Source organism: Cervus canadensis, chromosome 33, assembly GCF_019320065.1.
Source record: "Cervus canadensis isolate Bull #8, Minnesota chromosome 33, ASM1932006v1, whole genome shotgun sequence".
NCBI classification, from domain to species: domain Eukaryota; kingdom Metazoa; phylum Chordata; class Mammalia; order Artiodactyla; family Cervidae; genus Cervus; species Cervus canadensis.
Window position 1 is genome coordinate 28,073,818 of NC_057418.1, and position 18,787 is coordinate 28,092,604.

The window sequence follows — 18,787 nt, forward strand, 5'->3', positions numbered from 1 at the left end:
TCAGGGTCTTTGAGCGAAGACTTTAACTCTTATAAAGTGCCAGATTTTGTATTGTTCTCTAGGTGTCCGGGTGATTCAGAATGTGTTCTGCTGCAGCTCACTGTTAATCCAGAGATGTTTACTGAGTTTGGGTCTTAACCTGGTTCTGTCACCATTTCCACCCACAAACGGAATGGTGGAATTGGATGCATGCTGGCCATCTTGAGTTCCCTTCTGGCTGAGGGACAGCAAGACAGCTTGAAAAGTTGCCAGGGTCTTCGAACCGCAATGAGATACCACTGTACACCTGTTAGGATGGCTATATCAGAGAGAACAAAAAGAAAGGAGGAGAAGGAAGGAAGGAAAGGAAGGAGGAAGGGGTGAGGAAGGGAAAGCAAAGAGAAGGAAAGAGAAGTGCTGGTGGGGGTGTGAAGACGTTAGAACTCTTGGGCAATGCTGTTGGGAGTGTAACAGTATGGCAGTCCCTCAAAAAAGTAAAAATAGAATTACCATATGATCTAGCAAATCCACTTCTAGGTATATACTCAAAAGAATTGAAAGCAGGAGTTCAAATAGGTATTTGTTTACCAGTATTCCTAGCATTATTCACAATAGCCAGGAAATGGAAACAACACATATGCCTATCAACGGAAGAATGGATAGACAAAATGTAGTAGATACAGACGTAGGAGTGTTTTCAGGCTGAAAAAAGAAGGAAATTCTGACATGTTACAACATGGATGAACTTTGAAATCTCTATGATAAGCTAGTCACAAAATGAAAAATATTGTGTTGATTCTACATACATGAGGCACTTTGAATAGTCAAATTCACAGAGCAGGAAGTAGAATGGTTTCCAGGGGCTGGAGAGAGAAAAATGGGAAGTAATGGCTTAATATCAATATTATTGTTATAGTATCTTATTGTTTAATAAGTACAGAGCTTCAGTTTTGCACGATGGAAAGACTTCTAGAGATGGATGGTGGTAATGGTTATATAATATTAATGTACTAAATGCCACTTTTCAAATTGCACATTTAAAAACTGCACATTTAAAAATGGCTAAAATGATCAGTTTTATGCCATGTAGTTTTACCACATTTTTTAAAAGTACATGTTCTCTGAACTCAGAGGGACCTAAATTCAGATCCAACATCTGCTAGATGTGTGACCTTGAACAAGTTCCTTAAACTCCCTGAGTCTCAGAAAGGACACAGAAATGCCCAAGTTGGGGAACTGTTACGAAAATTAAAACACGAACAGATCTGTAGTAACCCTGAGGTGTGCCGCAGAGATGGTGTCTTCAGGGGTGACCGTGCCAGTGTCACTGAGGGGCCGCTGCCCCGATGCTACGGGGGTGACCGCGGGCGGCCCACAGGCGCAAACCTCTTCAAGCATCGCCCACAAGGGAGCTGCCTCGCACAGACTTCATAGCCCCTCTTGGGAGACAGCAACTGACGCCGGCTTACAGGGTCCAGGCCTCCGCCTCAGTTTGGGAACACGCTGAAGGGCCATCCCAGCCCCACAGCTTCCAGCAGGACCCGCGGACCTGTCGGCTGAGTGAACACACGTCTGCCTCTACCCAGGCCTGCTTCTCTCAGCTGTTCACAGTCATGGGACAGTAAGTCTCCAGCATGTAGAGCTCCACCTCGGAGTCCGTTCCCAGGTGACCCTCCCCGGCCCAGAGTTTCCTGAGAGCTTCCCCTTGTCCTCAGAGTGAAGCCAGAAATGCTCGTCGTTGCCTGTCTGTCCCGCTGCTTCTGCCCCGCCATCTCTCTCAGCCCATCGCAGCCACCCTGGGCCTGCAGTGTACGCGCGCGCTCCGCTCAGTCCGGCCGCTGCACACTTGCTATTCTCTCTGCCTGGGACACCCGTCCTCAGGGCCGCGCACAGCTCACTTCGCTCCTCTAGCTCACGTCCTCAGAGCTGCTTCCCCTGAAACATCCCCTACACACTCTCAAATCCCTCTGTCCTATTACCCTGCTTTCCTGGTCTTCACCGCATGCAGCCTAATGTGAAGTGATTTTATATACCCACATGCTCATAAGCACCAGAACGCAGGTTCCCCAAAGGTGGGGTCCTCTTCCTCGTTCAGCTTGAGGTGTTACCAGCAACCAGGATGCCTGGCACGGAATTGGCACTTTGTGAAAAGCATTCATGAATTAGATGATGTACTATAAACACATCAGTCCTAAAGGAAATCAACCCTGAGTATTCACTGGAAGGACTGATGTTGAAGCCGAAACTCCAATACTTTGGCCACCTGTTGCAAACATCGGAAAAGACCCTGATGCTGGGAAAGGTTGACAGCAGGAGGAGAAGGGGATGACAGAGGATGAGATGGTTGGATGGCATCACCGACTCAATGGACATGAGTTTGAGCAAACCCTGGGAGGTGAAGGACAGGGAAGCCTGGTGTGCTGCAGTGCAGAGTCAGACATAACTGAGCGACTGAACAACAACAATAGTGCGGAGCACAAGTCGGGCTCAACAGATGGTGTCTATTATTATTTTACTATATTTCTTGTCTGTCCAACTTAGTGAATGTCAGATAGAGTCCTTCTTTTTGTATTCCTTTTTATAGTACTAGCACAAAATCACTCAATAAATAAGTACTTTTTAGCTGGACTTGACTTGTTCTAAAGCCTACAGTGAGGGGGCACTGAGGCTATTCTTATCCAAGCTGGCTGGCTGGCTCCACGTTGTTTGAATGGCCAAGATTCTAACACATCATGTCAGGTCTTCATTAAAATGAATTATAGTCAGACTCCACCCATCCCTTCCAAGGGAGAGAAGAAAGCAGCTTCCCACAAAAGTCATCCTGGCCACTGTTGGAGGCAGAGGGTCACTATGAGGCCCTGTGTGACATCTCTTCACTCTAATCATCGAATGCCGTAAATATTAGATCATCTTCTAGAAACTACAAGAAAGGAGGTAATAGATAGGATCTCTGCCCCCAAATCACTTAAAATCCAAACTTGTCAGAGCAGAAGAGAGGCCCCCTTATTTCTCTCCTGTTCCCCACCAGCTCTCCACCGCCCTTGACAATGTCCCCTCTCCCCTCAAGTCTGATGGGAACATACTGCCTGGCATTCCTACATGGTTGACATCCATGTTCTTGGCTGCATGATGACAGTGCATTTTACAGATTATCTGGGACACAGTGTCTCCTGCTTTGCCACAGCCAGGGAGCAGCTAATATGTACTTTAAATGCCTTGTTTCCTTACTGTAGTTATCATGTATCTCTGTACCGCAAAGTCAGCCCTCAGGAGGCTGTGTAGAAGCTGGTGATAATTCTTGGCTCTTCTCCTTTTTGCAGATGCAAGACAGTCTAAGAAAGGGAAGCTATGTCCACTACCACAAGGAGTGCATACAAAGGAGGACTGCCTGCCAGCACGGCGTTAGGGAAATTCAATTCATTTTGTAATTTAATCCCCAGCACAACACTCTGAGCTAGGTGGTGGTATTGTCCATTTACAGATGAAGAAAGAAGGTTAGAGATTAAGTAATGTATGTTGGGTCACCCAGATGATAAGCAGCAAATCAGGATTTAAACTAAGCCTTCTCTGTTTCCAAAGACCCTTCTAAGACTATGCTATACCGCTGTGCACCTTCAGGCTGGTTACTTAACTTTTCTGGGCCCAAGCTTGGTTAACCACCTTAATAGCTCCCACTCTACCCTGGATACTTTTTTTTTTTTTTTAAGCCATAAAAAGTTGCCCAACCAAATTACAAATATTACAAAGCTACAATAGTCATAAAGTTAAAAGAGAATGGTAAGCAAAGAAACTGTAGGGTTCAGAAATAAACTCAGGTATATGATAAAGGGAGCATTTCGAATCATTTCAAATGGAAGAAAAATGGATTATTCTATAAATGGTGTTGGGAAACCTGGTTAGTAAAACAATTAGTTGGCATCCAATAAGTGATTATAATCTGTATATCAAACAGTTATGATCTAACGCACCTTGTCCAGCTCCTGTGTGACTGTGGAGACAGGAGTTTCGGGATCACTGTTTGAGTTCTGGACTTTCTAAGTATCTGATGTATACAGCACTTTGATCTTAATCTGTCACGTGATCTCACAAAATACTTCCAATTTACAAAGTGTTTTCACTACCCTATTAGTGCAGGGCGGGTGCTGTTATTTCCATCTTTTAGATAAAGACACTGAGGCTTGGAGAGGTTAGGTTCACAGCCGGCGTGCAAGGAGAAACTTCAACACCAGTTTACTGATTCCTTGTCTATTATTCCTTGTGTCACTGTCTTACTGTCAGAGTCAGTGTATAATCTCTCCCTCACTTTCACACCCACACAATTTAAACCATGGAAAACAAATAACATCACTCCATTAACACAACAACTATGTTAATTTCTCTGGATTCCTGATCAGTTGTTACCCATAACACACATATTTAACATAATTGCAGTCATAGTTTAATTACAAGTTAGTGGCCCATTTTCCCACGTAACACTGTTATCCTAAGTCGTCAGTGCTGTTTACAGTTTTGAGCAAATGACTGATGCACATCTTGACGGTCTCTCACCCGCTCCTCTTCGTTAAACCCATCCATGTAAATCTCCATTTCTAATCCAATTGCTTTTAAATGAATTTCTTTCACAGGAGTGAGTGCGTGCAGTCATGTTCCTCAAACAGGCAGCCGTTTATCTCCCTTCCCTCAAGGACAAGTCCTGTTTCTTTTCCCAGAGTCCATGGGTCCCTCTACATGCTCACTGTATTTGATTCCCTCTGCTTTCAGAGTTTCTCTCCAGGAACTCCTCTTCTGCAGACTCTCCTCTGGGTGTAAGCAGCGGAAGGGGGCGTCTGTTGCCTTCTGGGAGCTGATGACCATTGCATTCATTCCTGTTAAGGATTCTCTCTCTGTTCCTTTTTTAACCTGTGGCTTCCCAGTTTAGCTTCCTCAGGACAGTCATCACCAAAACCATGACTCACCCGCATGGTTTCCTCCCTGGCCAGGGAGAAATTTCAAACTGAACATTTTCATCACCATTATGTATACAGTATGATTCATGGAGAACAGACTCTGCTTAGAGTATTAAATAAATCATTGTTTTCAATCAGCCACGCTTGTTGTTTAAAGAGAGACACATTTCTCATACTTAATGCTCTATTCTCCCCATTTCAGGAGATGAAAATGGCCTCATAGAAACATACCCTGAGTTGACTGGTCTCTGTTTAAAAACAAGTATATAAAGAGAGACATGGGGAAAAACATATTTTTTGATCAGTGCCTGTCCTAAATATTCCATAAGGTCAAGTTCAGTCTACTTAAGGAGTTATGAGGTCTCAACTAGGCACTACTTAAATAGGTGGTCATCAAATACCTATGGAATGTCTGTGCACAAGTCTGTTAGATCTTGAAGGACATACAGTCTCCGCTCTCAAGAAGTCGATTCTCTATGACCAGTTGTCTGGCAGACACACACTGGCAAAAATCTGCCAAAAGAGGGTGAGATAAAAAGAAAGTTGTGACATTTTTACAAAATGTTGATTTAGATCAGGGTTGTAACTGTGAAGTGCTTGTACTTAATTGAAATGGAGACAATTAAGCTACAGAATAGTAATAACAAAAATAATAATTGGGACAGATGCTGTTATGATTTGGTTTTGCTTTCAGACAGTTAGTTGTAAAACATTTATGCAAGAGGAAGAGTCAGATTTGTTTTTTTTTTTTTTCCTAAGAACATACTCAATCAACAAAGACAACTATTTTCCCTTTCACCGTTATGGAGCCTTTCCTGAAGAAAGGAACTCTAATTCCATTTCGGGAGCAAAGAAGGAAGATGTATGATTTAGTACATCCCAGATTGATTGTAACTTTTCTTAACTCAGCAAAGATGGGTTAGGAATGTCCAAGTATATTGGAATGTTATGCTTCTGTGAGGCGTGAGCGTTGCCAGTAGTTGAAAGTTATGGTGGCTGTGATTCAACAGGGGAGCAGCAGCCTCGGCCCGAGAAAAAAGTAGCACTATAGTAACAAGCCAAGTTGCTGGCATTGTCAGTAGCTGTGATTTCACTTTATTGATTGTCTCCTGTGAAACAGGAGGCTCTTTATTTGAATCATTTGTATAGGTGTCATATCAGGTTAATTGCAAAGCAATTGGATTTAATAATAATATCACTGTGTATCCATGTACATCGATTCCTAGAATCATGAGATGTGAATTGCACTTGATCATGAGGTATTGTGATCCGATGCAGTGGGATGAGCCAGTCCCAGGCTGATCGTGTAAATTTAAGCAGCCCAGAGTGAGCTTTAACTTATATGCCAGTTTGGATTGTTACTGCAAATATTTTATAGGTCTGGAACATGATTAGTTATAAATGGGATGCCCTTGAACTTGAATTGTTTTAAAGAGCATAACTTTAGGTTGAGTTAATGGCATGCTGTTAAGATTGGTACCAGTATAAACACAGAGAATGAAGGCTTTCTGTTGGCCACACTTTCTTACACATTTTCAAGGTTGTTGAAATTATTTCACTCTTGGGCTGCTTTGTCCTTGTTAGTCCACTGAGTAAGGAATGTAAGGTGGTTCTCAAAGTGGACAGAAGTTCCCTGAAAGGCAAGGTCACATACCGAATAAACATAGCAATGACCAAGTTCATCATTTCATCACAGCTAAAGAAACAGCATCATTATAGAGTTGCATGATTATATTTATGCTTAAAATTAGTGGATATTTCCCACTTTTTCAGTTGAAGGACATTCCTTTCCAAGAGGGTTGAAACAGGGGAAAAAGTAGATTTTGTGGGAAAACTTCACATTCATATGTTGAAAACAAAGCTTGAGGAAAAAAATTAAGACAAATCTAAATAGGAAAGTTTAAGAGGTCTCAGAGATAGATGGGAAAGGAGGAGGAGGAGAGTGAGGAAAGAATAAGTCATAAAGCCACATGCAGTAGCACAGTATATATCGTCTGTCACAATGTCGGCACTCAATGAATGCTTTTGAATCAGTGACCTGATTAAACCAAGATTTTTCAAAAGCTGTGAGGAAAGTTAGTAATGAATCAAAATATATTGCCTAGATTGCTGTATTTAATGCACTTAAACAGGAGCAAGAAACATTTTTGTCTAGGCCAGACTTCGATACATGAAAAGTGGAAGTGTCAGTCGCTCAGTCATGTCTGACTCTTTACGACTCCGTGAACTGTAACCCGCCAGGCTCCTCTGTCCGTGGGATTTCCCAGGTGAAAATAAGGGAGGAGGTTGCCATGCTTTCCTCCAGGGGACCTTCCCGACTCAGGGATCAAACCCAGGTCTCCTGCTTTGCAGGCAGAGTCTTTACCATCTGAGCCAACAAGGAATCCCTAGGTATGTGAATTTACATTAAATTATTGTCTTCAACAGTTATATTTACTTTGTCTACCATTTTATCTGGCACACTTGCCACAACTTTTTTTCCCTGTCATTTGGCATTTTGTGGCTCAGCTGGTAAAGAATCTGCCTGCAATGTGGAAGACCTGGGTTCGATCCCTGGGTTGGGAAGATCCCTTGGAGAAGGGAAAGGCTACCCACTCCATTATTCTGGCCTGGAAAAGTCCATGGACCATACAGTCCATGGGGTTGCAAAGAGTCGGACACAACTGAGTGACTTTTACTTCACCAGCATTTTGGAGAGATCACTGGGAGAATCACTGACTTCTGCAGTTCATCCGAACCAGAATGTAGAACCATTCCCCTAAACCTAAATGCATCTCATTTCCCTTCTGCTTCAGTGAAGCTGACTTTCTCACCAGCTTAAAGGCAATTTAGGGGACGGGAGGGTGGTACCAAATCAAAAACAAAACTAAATATATTTAATAAGTGTATTTATCTCACAAGATATAACTATGTTTATTAGTGCCCAGGTTGCTCTTTCTATGAGCACAAACCCTACAAGGTGGTTTTTAACCATTTTTCAGAAACAGGTTTGAAAAAATGTGTTAATTGGCTGAGACGCAGGTCCTGTCTAAACACTAGTAAGTTATATGACCGTGTGTTCAGAGCTGCTGCAACCCACAGTCGAAAGCTGCGTCCACGGAAAGGAACAGCAGTGACAGGAGATGAGAAAAGAAGCCACTTTCTGCTGTCACAGGTCTCTGTTTGGTATGGATATAGTGATAATATTGTAGACTGAGGAGGACTGAAGGAACTCAAAGTGGAAGGCGCTCAGTCATGTCCGACTCTTTGTGACCCCTTGAACAATATGGTCCATGGAATTCTCCAGGCCAGAATACTGGAGTGGGTAGCCTTTCCCTTCTCCAGGGCATCTTCCCAACCCAGGGATCGAACCCAGGTCTCCCACATTGCAGGTGGATTCTTTACCAGCTGAACCACAAGGGAAGGCCAAGAATACTGGAGTGGGTAGCCTATCCCTTCTCCAGCGGATCTTCCCGACCCAGGAATCAAACCAGGGTCTCCTGCATTGCAGGAGGATTCTTTACCAACTGAGCCATCAGGGAAGCCGTAAGGAAGGAACCTAGACAATTCTAACGGCAAACTGTGAGATTACACACACTATCAAGAGGAAGACTTCGTATTCATGAGTAAAGTTCAGTGCATGGTATTTTTTGGTGTGATGAGGATAGCAGGAATCAGAATCCTTCTGTCATGCCCACAGTTGCATCTCTTTGGCCTTGTGATTTCACCATGTCGTTGCCAGACACTGGATTTTCTTAATTAAAGTGAGACTCTTGTTGAATGAAACAATAAAATGAAGAGATGCAAGTAAGAATCAACAAAAGAAAAATGACTCTAAAACAATGAATCTTGCCTTACTATTCATATTTTTATGTAGCCCTTTCTAAATACTCCTATGTAGTATAGCAGTTTTAAACTGTTATGATGAATTTTGGACCCAAGACCCAAGAAAAGTTAAAAATGATCAAATGTTTTCCTTCTGTGGAGATGCTTCCTCTGAACGGATTCATGGTTTCACATTCTGTGTATTCCATAGGCATCTTTTTCTTTGTTCATAAACATTTTATTCATAGCCTAGAAAGAAAAAAAAAAAAACCCTGAAAATCTAGTTTGCTTTTAGTTCTTGCCGGGAAAATCCCATGGACAGGGGAGCCTGGTGGGCTACAGTCCACAGGGTCACAAAGATTAGGACATGACTGAACAACTGAACACACACACACACTCTCTCAATCCCCTCTCCCTTTTTCTACCTTATTTGTATCATAGCCTTGTCACTATCATGGTGGAGAAAAACAAGAAGTCTACCGCGTTTGAGCAAAATCTCACCGAACTGCTCTGTGTCCTGTATCCTGTGCCCCAGGGGCAGACACCAGCTGGAAAGACGAGGCTGGGGAGGTGGAAGGAGTAGGGGAGAGTGGCACAACGTGACCTGGCAGCCCTCTCTTAAGCTAGAGTTTCTATCTTATGAAAGATTTACAATTTTTATCCTGTCACAGAACAAATAGTACCATAACTTTTGTTTCACAATCTATGCAGCCGATTGCACGTACTGACTGCATGTTTCTTGTTCTATCACATTTCCAACCGTTGCAAACATTTCCTCCCCTGGGACGTCAGGATGTCATATGAGTTTACCATGGGGCCGGGGGGTAGGGAAGGATCCGACAACGTGGACGGATAGCCGTCAATTAGATGACGGGAGATGACGCTTACTTGCTGCTCTGCCCAGTCCCAATGCTTGCTCTGATTAAGCACTGATCCACTTGACTCATTGCTTAGCCATCCCCTATTTCACTTCCATGCACTCATTCATGTCCACATTGACCGTATTTCAAACCCACCAGCTCTAGCAATTATGAACATACTTGGAGGACCATGGTCATATTTGAAATCAAAACTGACTCAGAAGATCTAGAACATGATGGTCATATACACGGCATTTCTTCCTGTTCATCCATCCATAAAAACCTACCCCATTTCTAGAGACTCACTTAAGTGCTCCTCCTTCAAGAAAACTCTTTTTAACTATTCCAGTGTCACGTGACTCCTTCTGAACTAATAGTCTGTAAAATGTTGCCTTATATTACAATGGTGATTTATATCTACTGAATGTCTTATAATGTTATAACCTCATCCATACTTTTTTTAAACCATGTAATATAAGCCATGCACTTGTTATTCTGATAAAAACATAAAAGAGGGAAGTTTTTAAAAGTATGCTACATGTATGTTATATGTATGTGTATATATATATATATAACAGCTTTTGAAAATGAAATTAACATGTAGCTTTCATGGTATGTATAACTGTTTGCTATTATTTAAGCACTATTCAGCATGGCATGATATATAGTGTAGTTTTTCATTATCTAAGGCAGTTTCTGTTTATAAATTATTTTGTCTACTCCCTTGGCACTCCAAAAAAGACGCATCTGTAATCCAATTTATTTAAGCAATTATAGATGAAGGCATAGGTTGGGGAGGATCTACCTGAAGATCCTCTGTGTCAGTTAGAAATTTCAAACCAAGATGAGAACATTTATATGGCGCCTATTTCCTGTGCCACTCTAGAGGCACAGTTATATTACCTGATAATTGGTGCCCTATATTTTTCTTGCCTCCTTGTTTACGATCTCTATTTTTCTAATAGCCTTATGCCACTTTGGAGTTTGGGGATCAAATTTTACCTTCCCCTTTGGGGATCAAACATTTTCTACTTGAACAAATACAAAGAACATACAATTTCTAATATCAATACTCACTTTATCAAAAAGTTTATTTTTACTGTGAACTGAAATCTGATTCATTGCCTCTGACTTCTTTCTTTTTTTATTGGAATATAGTTGATTTACAATGTTGTGTTAGCTTCAGGTATATAGCATACTGATTCAGTTGTGTGTGTATATTATGTTCTTTTTCAGATTCTTTTCCATTATAAGTTATGACAAGATATTGATTATAGTTCCCTGTGCTATACAGTAGGTCCTTGTTTATCTATTTTATATATAGTAGTGTGTATATGTTAATTCCATACTCCTAGTTTATCCTTCTCCCCCCTTTCCCCTTTGGTAACCATAAGTTTTCTATGTCTATAAGTCTGTTTCTGTTTTGTAAATAAGTTCAGTTGTATCTTTTTAAAGATTCCACATATCAGTTCAGTTCAGTTCTGTCGCTCAGTCATGTCCGGCTCTTTGCGACCCCATGAATCGCCAGGCCTCCCTGTCCATCACAAACTCCCGGAGTCTACCCAAACCCATGCCCATCGAGTTGGTGATGCCGTCCAGCTATCTCATCCTCTGTCGTCCCCTTCTCCTCCTGCCCCCAATCCCTCCCAGCATCAGGGTCTTTTCCAATGAGTCAACTCTTCTCATGAGGTGGCCAAAGTACTGGAGTTTCAGCTTCAGCATCAGTCCTTCCAATGAACACTCAGGACTGATCTCCTTTAGGATGGACTGGTTGGATCTCCTTGCACTCCAAGGGACTCTCAAGAGTCTTCTCCAACACCCACAGTTCAAAAGCATAAATTTTTTGGTGCTCAGCTTTCTTCACAGTCCAACTCTCACATCCATACATGACCACTGGAAAAACCATAGTCTTGACCAGACAGACCTTTGTTGGCAAAGTAATGTCTCTGCTTTTTAATATGCTGTCTAGGTTGGTCATAACTTTCCTTCCAAGGAGTAAACATCTTTTAATTTCATGGCTGCAATCACCATCTGCAGTGATTTTGGAGCCCAAAAAAATAAAGTCTGACACTGTTTCCACTGTCTCCCCATCTACTTCCCATGAGGTGATAGGACCAGATGCCATGATCTTAGTTTTCTGAATGTTGAGCTTTAAGCCAACTTTTTCACTCTCCTCTTTCACTTTCATCAAGAGGCTTTTTAGTTCCTCTTCACTTTCTGCCATAAGGGTTGTGTCATCTGCATATCTGAGGTTATTGATATTTCTCAGGGCAATCTTGATTCCAGCTTGTGCTTCATCCAGCCCAGCGTTTCTCATGATGTACTCCGCACATAAGTTAAATAAGCAGGGTGACAATATACAGCCTTGATGTACTCCTTTTCCTATTTGGAACCAGTCTGTTGTTCCACGTCCAGTTCTAACTGTTGCTTCCTGACCTGCATACAGGTTTCTCATACGTGGAATCAAATGATACTTGTCTTTCTCTGTCAGACTTACTTCATATACTATGATAACCTCTAGATCCATCCATGTTGCTGCAGATGGCATTATTTCATTCATGGCTGAGTAATATATATATGAAAGTGAAGTGAAAATGAAAGTTGCTCAGTCATGTCCAGCTCTTTGCAACCCCATGGACTATACAGTCCAAGGAATTCTCCAGGCCAGAATACTGGAGTGGGTAGCCTTTCCCTTCTCCAGGGGATCTTCCCAACCCAGGGATCAAACCCAGGTCTTCCACATTGCAGGCAGATTCTATACCAGCTGAGCCACAAGGGAAGCCAAATATATATATTTATACACACACACACACACACACAGTCCTCTTTATCATTCGCATGTCAGTGGACATTTAGGTTGCTTCCATGATTTGCATTTTCCCTAACTTCTAAACTTTGGAACTAGATATGCTCTCTGAAGGAATAAAAATAAATGTACTCCCACTTTCCCATGGAAGCCCTTCACCTTCATACATGTGTAGCTTTTAGCCTGTTCCACAGGAGTATTCTCTTCTCAAGCTAAACATACTCAACTCTTCCTGTAGTTCTTCTAAGCATTTCAGCTTTCTTCTCCTTCATTCATTCCATCAAGTGTCATTGAAGATCCACCATGTTTAAAGCATCATGTTGGGTGCTGTCTACAATGATGAGCAAAACAGTCATAGTTCTCTTTTGGAACAGACATGGATCTCAGAGTCAGAACAGGGAAGACAGACATTCATCACCTAATCACACCAGTGGGTTGATAATTAAAAGATCACATTAGTGCTCTGAAGGAAAAGAATACAGTTCTCTGCAAGCATAGGACAAAGGAAGCCGACCTAGGCTGGGGGGACCAGGGTAAGTTTCTGGGTAGAAGTGACAACCTAGCTGAGACATGAAGAAATAGTGGAGTAAAAGGGGGGAAGGAGGACAGGCATGAGAACAGATAGAAGGATCCGCATGTTCAAGGACCCAGTGCAATCAAAAATAAATAAAATTATTTCAAAAAAGTAAAAAGAAGAGACTTTGTGACCTGCCTGCCGATGAAATGCGGACAGCGGTGACATGTGTCCCTTTCAGACAGAAGCTTTAAGAGCCAGCATGCAGATCACACTTTCTCTTTGGTCACTGTCATTGCCACAGTGACCAGCAGCGTTCCCACATAGAGCCTGCTTCATCAGCTTGAATCCCAAAGTGGGATTTCCACGGAGCAAAGCCACAGATATGTTGTGAATGAGCAGTAAGCTGCTGCTGTTGAAAGCTAACGAGATTTCTGCGGTTGTTACTACAGTATTACCTAATTTATCCTGACAGATACAAAGGATTTTGTGAGGCCCGAGGGAACATGACAAACTTGTGTTTGGAAAAGATGAGCAACTACTATTCAGAAAGCCCAATAGATTATTGAAGAGAAACAAAAGTAGGTTCTGGAAAACAAATCAGGCATTTATTACATTAAGCCAAGTTAATTGCACAATGGTGAACACAGAGATACAAAAATGTAGATATAGCCAAAAGCTATTTAGGAGGTAAACTTTTCAGGGTTTGGGGATAGATTTGGATCCTTGGCAGAAAAGCAGAATGAAGAGATGAGGGTATTGGGGAGGATGCCAAAGTTTCTGGCTAGGTTTCCGATGAACACTGGTGACTTACAATGAGAATGGGCAAAACTGAAAGAGGACAGCACTTGAGGGGAAAGACCGTGCAGTTTAGAACATGCGGAATCTGTGGCATCTTTGAGACAGCAAAGGTTGTTGAGTGAGCAGTTGGCTCTAGGTTTAGGATTCAAAGGAAAGGTCAGGTTGGAGGAGAACTTTAGGAATCACTGGCATATAGGTGGTAATCATGGGAAGCAGTGAGTTTGCCAGGTAGAGAGTCAACAGTAAAAACAAAAAGAGTGAGAGAGCAAAAAGAGAAAAGGACTTGAGGAATAAGTGTCGAGACCTCCAACATTTAACATCTGGCTGATAAACTTATCAAAAAGGATTAGCCAGAGAGGAGGGAAGAGAATCAGAAGGATATGGCGCCTCATAAGGTAAAAGGAAAGAGTGTTTTTCACAAAGGAGAGAGTGATTCAATGTCAAGGCTGCTCAGAACTCAGGAGAGATGGGGACCAAGGACTCTCCACTGGGTTGAGCAGTGTCAAGGTCCCCGGAGGCCTTCGCCATAGTCAGCTGTTGCCAGAATGGTGAGGTGCCACACACGGCCCGCGGTGTCCCTGCTGGCTGTTGATCAGGACATGAGCGAGGCCAGGTCTGGGCACTCCCCACACAGCCTCCCTGCAGTAGGGCCAATCTCTAGCGTCAGTCCTGCTGACAGGCGCGCACGAACATTCGCTAACACACTCCTTGTGCTACCCAGATGCGTGTCCTGCCCCCTTTCTCCACCCTCTGCAAAGGTTAAGAAAAAAATTCTAGCTCCAAACCATGATAAAACCATTATTTAACATCATTTTGTGGGTATTTAGGGAAATAAGATTAACTACACATGCCATGATATTCAGTTACAAAACTCAACAAACACTCAAAAACTTTATTCCTATTAATTTAATCTAATTAAAAGTGAATACCAAAACCCGCACGGAATGTTTAAAAAAAAACTTTCTGCTGATTAAAATGTACATATGTTCTTTTAAATTAGAATAGTTTTGTTTTGTTTGCTGGGGGAGGATCTGGGAGGTAGGGGTAAAGAAAGAATCTCCCTTATTTTTTTAAATTTAAGTATAGTTAATTTACAATGTTATATTAGTCTCAGGTATACAGCAAAGTGATCCAGTTATATGTATATATCTATTCTTTGTCAGATTTTTTTCCATTTTAGGTTATTACAGGACATTAAACATAGTTTCTTGTGCTATACAGTAGTACCTGTTAATCTCAAACTTTTAATTTATCCTTCCCCCACCCCTCTTCTCCTTTGGTAACCATTTCTTACCTTTCTTAATTTCTGGTCCAGATTACTCCTCCAAGTATCATGAGTACATATTTCTGGCTTATTCACTTATAAAATAATCTTCTTCTTTTTGTCTTTTGAACTGCCTCTCAGATCCGGCCTTTTGTCCCTTATTTCTGCCACCTCTTGCTTCTGTCTTTGCCCCTTCTCCAATGAGTTTTGCATAAGTGCCTGCCTGCCAGAATCCTATTCTTAAAAATTCCATTTTAATAATTTCTCCACCCCTCCAAGAACTTAGAATGACTCCCTTAGTTCCCATCACATGAAATGTGAAGTTCTCTGCTTAGAACACTGGACTCGGTACAATCTATCCCCGTCCAACTACCCCATCCCCCACCCACAGTACAGTTTCTGCTCCATTCAGGCTAGCATCAGAACCAGGGCCCACACTCCTCTTTGCCTTTTCTCTGTGCTTTGGGACCCACCTCCCCTTTGGCCGAAATGCCCTCTGCTAGTCCCTTCACATAACCAGACAAACCCATCTTTCAAGGCCTTGTAGGAAAAGTCTGCATGTAGAAATTGCTTACCTTCTATAAGAAATTTGGCAGTTTTACCACATTTTATGGAGACTTTACGTGAATCATGTCATGGAATACTCAGAATAGCCCCTTTGGTAGACAGCATTTTGCATATGATGGAAGTAAGGATTAAGTTCATCTGTGGAAAAGCACCTAGCACAGTGTCTACCCATGATAAGGAGTTGGTAAATGCTGACTGTCGTTACACTTACTAGAGAGATTTAGTAATTCCTCCAGGTCACACAGCTGTAAGTAAAAGAGCTAGAACTCAAACTCTGGCTTCAGAGCCCACTCTTGCATTTTGACAAGTGCAGCGATGCTCTGTCTGCACTGATGCTACCTTGCCAACCTTCCTCAGTGGTTACAGTCAACAGCAATTCCTGCTGTCTGAATTCCTTAGCACTTGGAGTGTCTGGTTTGTACTTGATGGCTAGCTTGCTTGGACTTCTCTTTTTCTTCAACATATATCTTATGTTACTAAAGACTAGTGGTGTACAGACAACGTCTACCAACCAGCTCTCAAAGAGGCAAAGGGGCTGGTTCATAGTATTTGCTGATTTCAGTGGTATAAATACTGCTATCATGGTCAATTTCAAGATGTCAAAGCAAAGTCAACCAAGTCATAAAATTCTTGAAATTTTATCCATTGGTTCTTGCGACTTGGTGAAAGCCGGCTACAGCTGTATTCTCTTGTTTCACTTAGCGCCAGGCTTACTGCTGAGCAACTAAGATGCATAACCATATATTTGGAGCTTATCCATATATTTGGATTCAGGGTTGCAAATTGTATATAAATATTTCCTCGGTCTACTTTCCAAAATCCAGTTGAAATGATGATACACAAAAGGTAGTATTTCCATAATAGTCCTTAAGCAAGAAAAAGTGCCAACAGTCAATGAGAAAATTTGACAAATTTATGAAAGACAAGAAAGCGGAGGGATGCCTACTGATGGATAAGCCGGAGGAAACCACACATTGAAACTAGCGCCAGTGAGGCTGCTGTGGAGATGGGAACCAGTCTTCTCAGGAGGGTTCTAAGCTCAGCAGTTATGGAGCGCTTAAGTGGACAGTGGCGCCTGTAATCAGGATAATTAATTAAAGGCTAAGGAATACCTGAACCAGTCTGCCCACTGCCTCTTGTACAGATTTTGAGCATTGTGTCCCCAGTTACAGGTATCAGAATTGCTTTTAAAACCAAGTATAGGGCTTCCCCGGTGGCTCAGCGGTAAAGAATCCGCCTGCCAGTGCTGGGAAGATCCCACATGCCATGCTGCAACCATTGAGCCTGTACTCTAGGGCCCAGGAACCGCAACTACTGATGCCACATGCTGCAGTTACTGAAGCCTGTGCACTCTAGAATCGGTACTCCACAACAAGACAAGCCACCACGATGAGAAGTGCACGCTCCGCAACCAAGAGTAGCCCCTGCCCACTGCAACTAGAGAAGAACCTGCACAGAAGTGAAGACCCAGCACAGCCAAGAAATAGATAAAAATTACTTTAAAAAAAAAAAAAAGTACAATGTTTTTCTGGGAAGGACTACCCCCACCCTAACCCCACAATGTGGATATCTGAGGCTGAAGAAATAAGAGCAGAGCCTGTGAGATCTCGGACCTTTGAAAGGACTCAGAGGAGGGGATAATGGATAGAATGAATTAAAATGTGTTTTAGCAGCCAAGTTGTAGAGGAAGGCAAAGGAAATCCTCAGTGGCACAAATGAAGAGAAACATCAAAGGCAAGGCCTTATGTGGAAGCTGAGTGGCTACATCCTTGCAGCAGGATTTCAGGGAGAGTTTGGTTTTCCTGGTCTGGAGGCCATTCCTTCTTTCTTGTTGCTTCCTTCTCCCTTTTCCCACCTGGACTGTGGCCATGAGGCTGGAAGCGGAATAGGCCAGTTTGTCACCATGAAACAAACAGAATGGTAAAAGCCATTCCTTAAGGATGGATGGGCAGGAAGATACAAGGAGCTTGAGGAAAAGGACATGGATGACAGTATTTCTTCCCTGCTTTTGCTATTTCCAACCTTCTTATTATGTTAGAAAATGAAACTCTTCCAAATGAGGCCACTATAGTAAAGTTTGGTTGCATTGCTAAATAGTGTCTTGTATGTCTGGGATCTTGGATGGGAGAAAAACACCTTTGAGACATGGCAACTCCAGGCCTGAGTGCATGGGGGCTGAATCTATACTACATGCTTGACTCAGGAATCCTAACTTGAGAAATAAAATTTAAAAATCAAGCCAGGATATTTGAAACCTCTCTAAGCAGTAAAAATGTACACTCACTCCATGGGAATGTTTTCACATCTCCTGGGAAGGGAACATAGTTAAAGATAAGTTCATAGTCAAAAATTACAAGGTCTATGAAAGAATAAACTACCATGGGTGAGTCAACAGATATAGCAGGGAGGAGAATCAGCACTCAGAGAATTACATATAAAAGAACATTCTGAGAGACTATGAAATGCCTACAACATGACTAAAGACATAAACTAAGGTATAGAAGACAGTGGAAAAAAAAGAAGACAACATAAAAACAGAATAAACAACTCTGAAAAAGAACCAAATTGAGTCTCTCTAAATGAAAATCATAGTCGCTGGAATTAAAAATTCAATGGAAAGAGTAATGAATAGTTAAGACAAAAATGAAGAAAGAATCCACAAACCAGAAGATAGACTGGAAGAAATTTCTCAGAATGTGGGACAGAAAAACAATGAAATTGTGGCTAAGAGCCATTAAAAACAGATCAAGAAGTTTCAATATATATCAAGTAGAAATTTCAGACAAAAAAAGAGAAAGTGAGAAAGAGATAATATTTAAGAAAAATTATACCTGAGAATTTTCTAGATATTAAGCAAAACATAAATGAGTCTTTAGATTTCAGAAGCATGCACACATCCCAGCAGTATAATTTTTAAAATTCACTATTTGATACACTGGTGCAACTTTGGAATGTCAATGATAGGAAGAAAAATCTTAAAAGCAACCAAAGCAGATACTCTAAAAACAAAAAGCAAAAAAGTGTCCAATTAGACCATCATCAAACTTGTCATCAGTCACCATAGATGTCTATGGGAAACAAATGGCATCTTCATGTTGCTAAGAGGAATAATCCTCATCCTAGAATTCTATACCCAACTAAATTTTTATTTCAGACTGAGAGTGAAGCAGAAATTTCATACCAACAAAGTCTGGGAGTTTCCCACTCATCAATTCTTCCTAAAAGATCTACCATAATGTTTGCTTC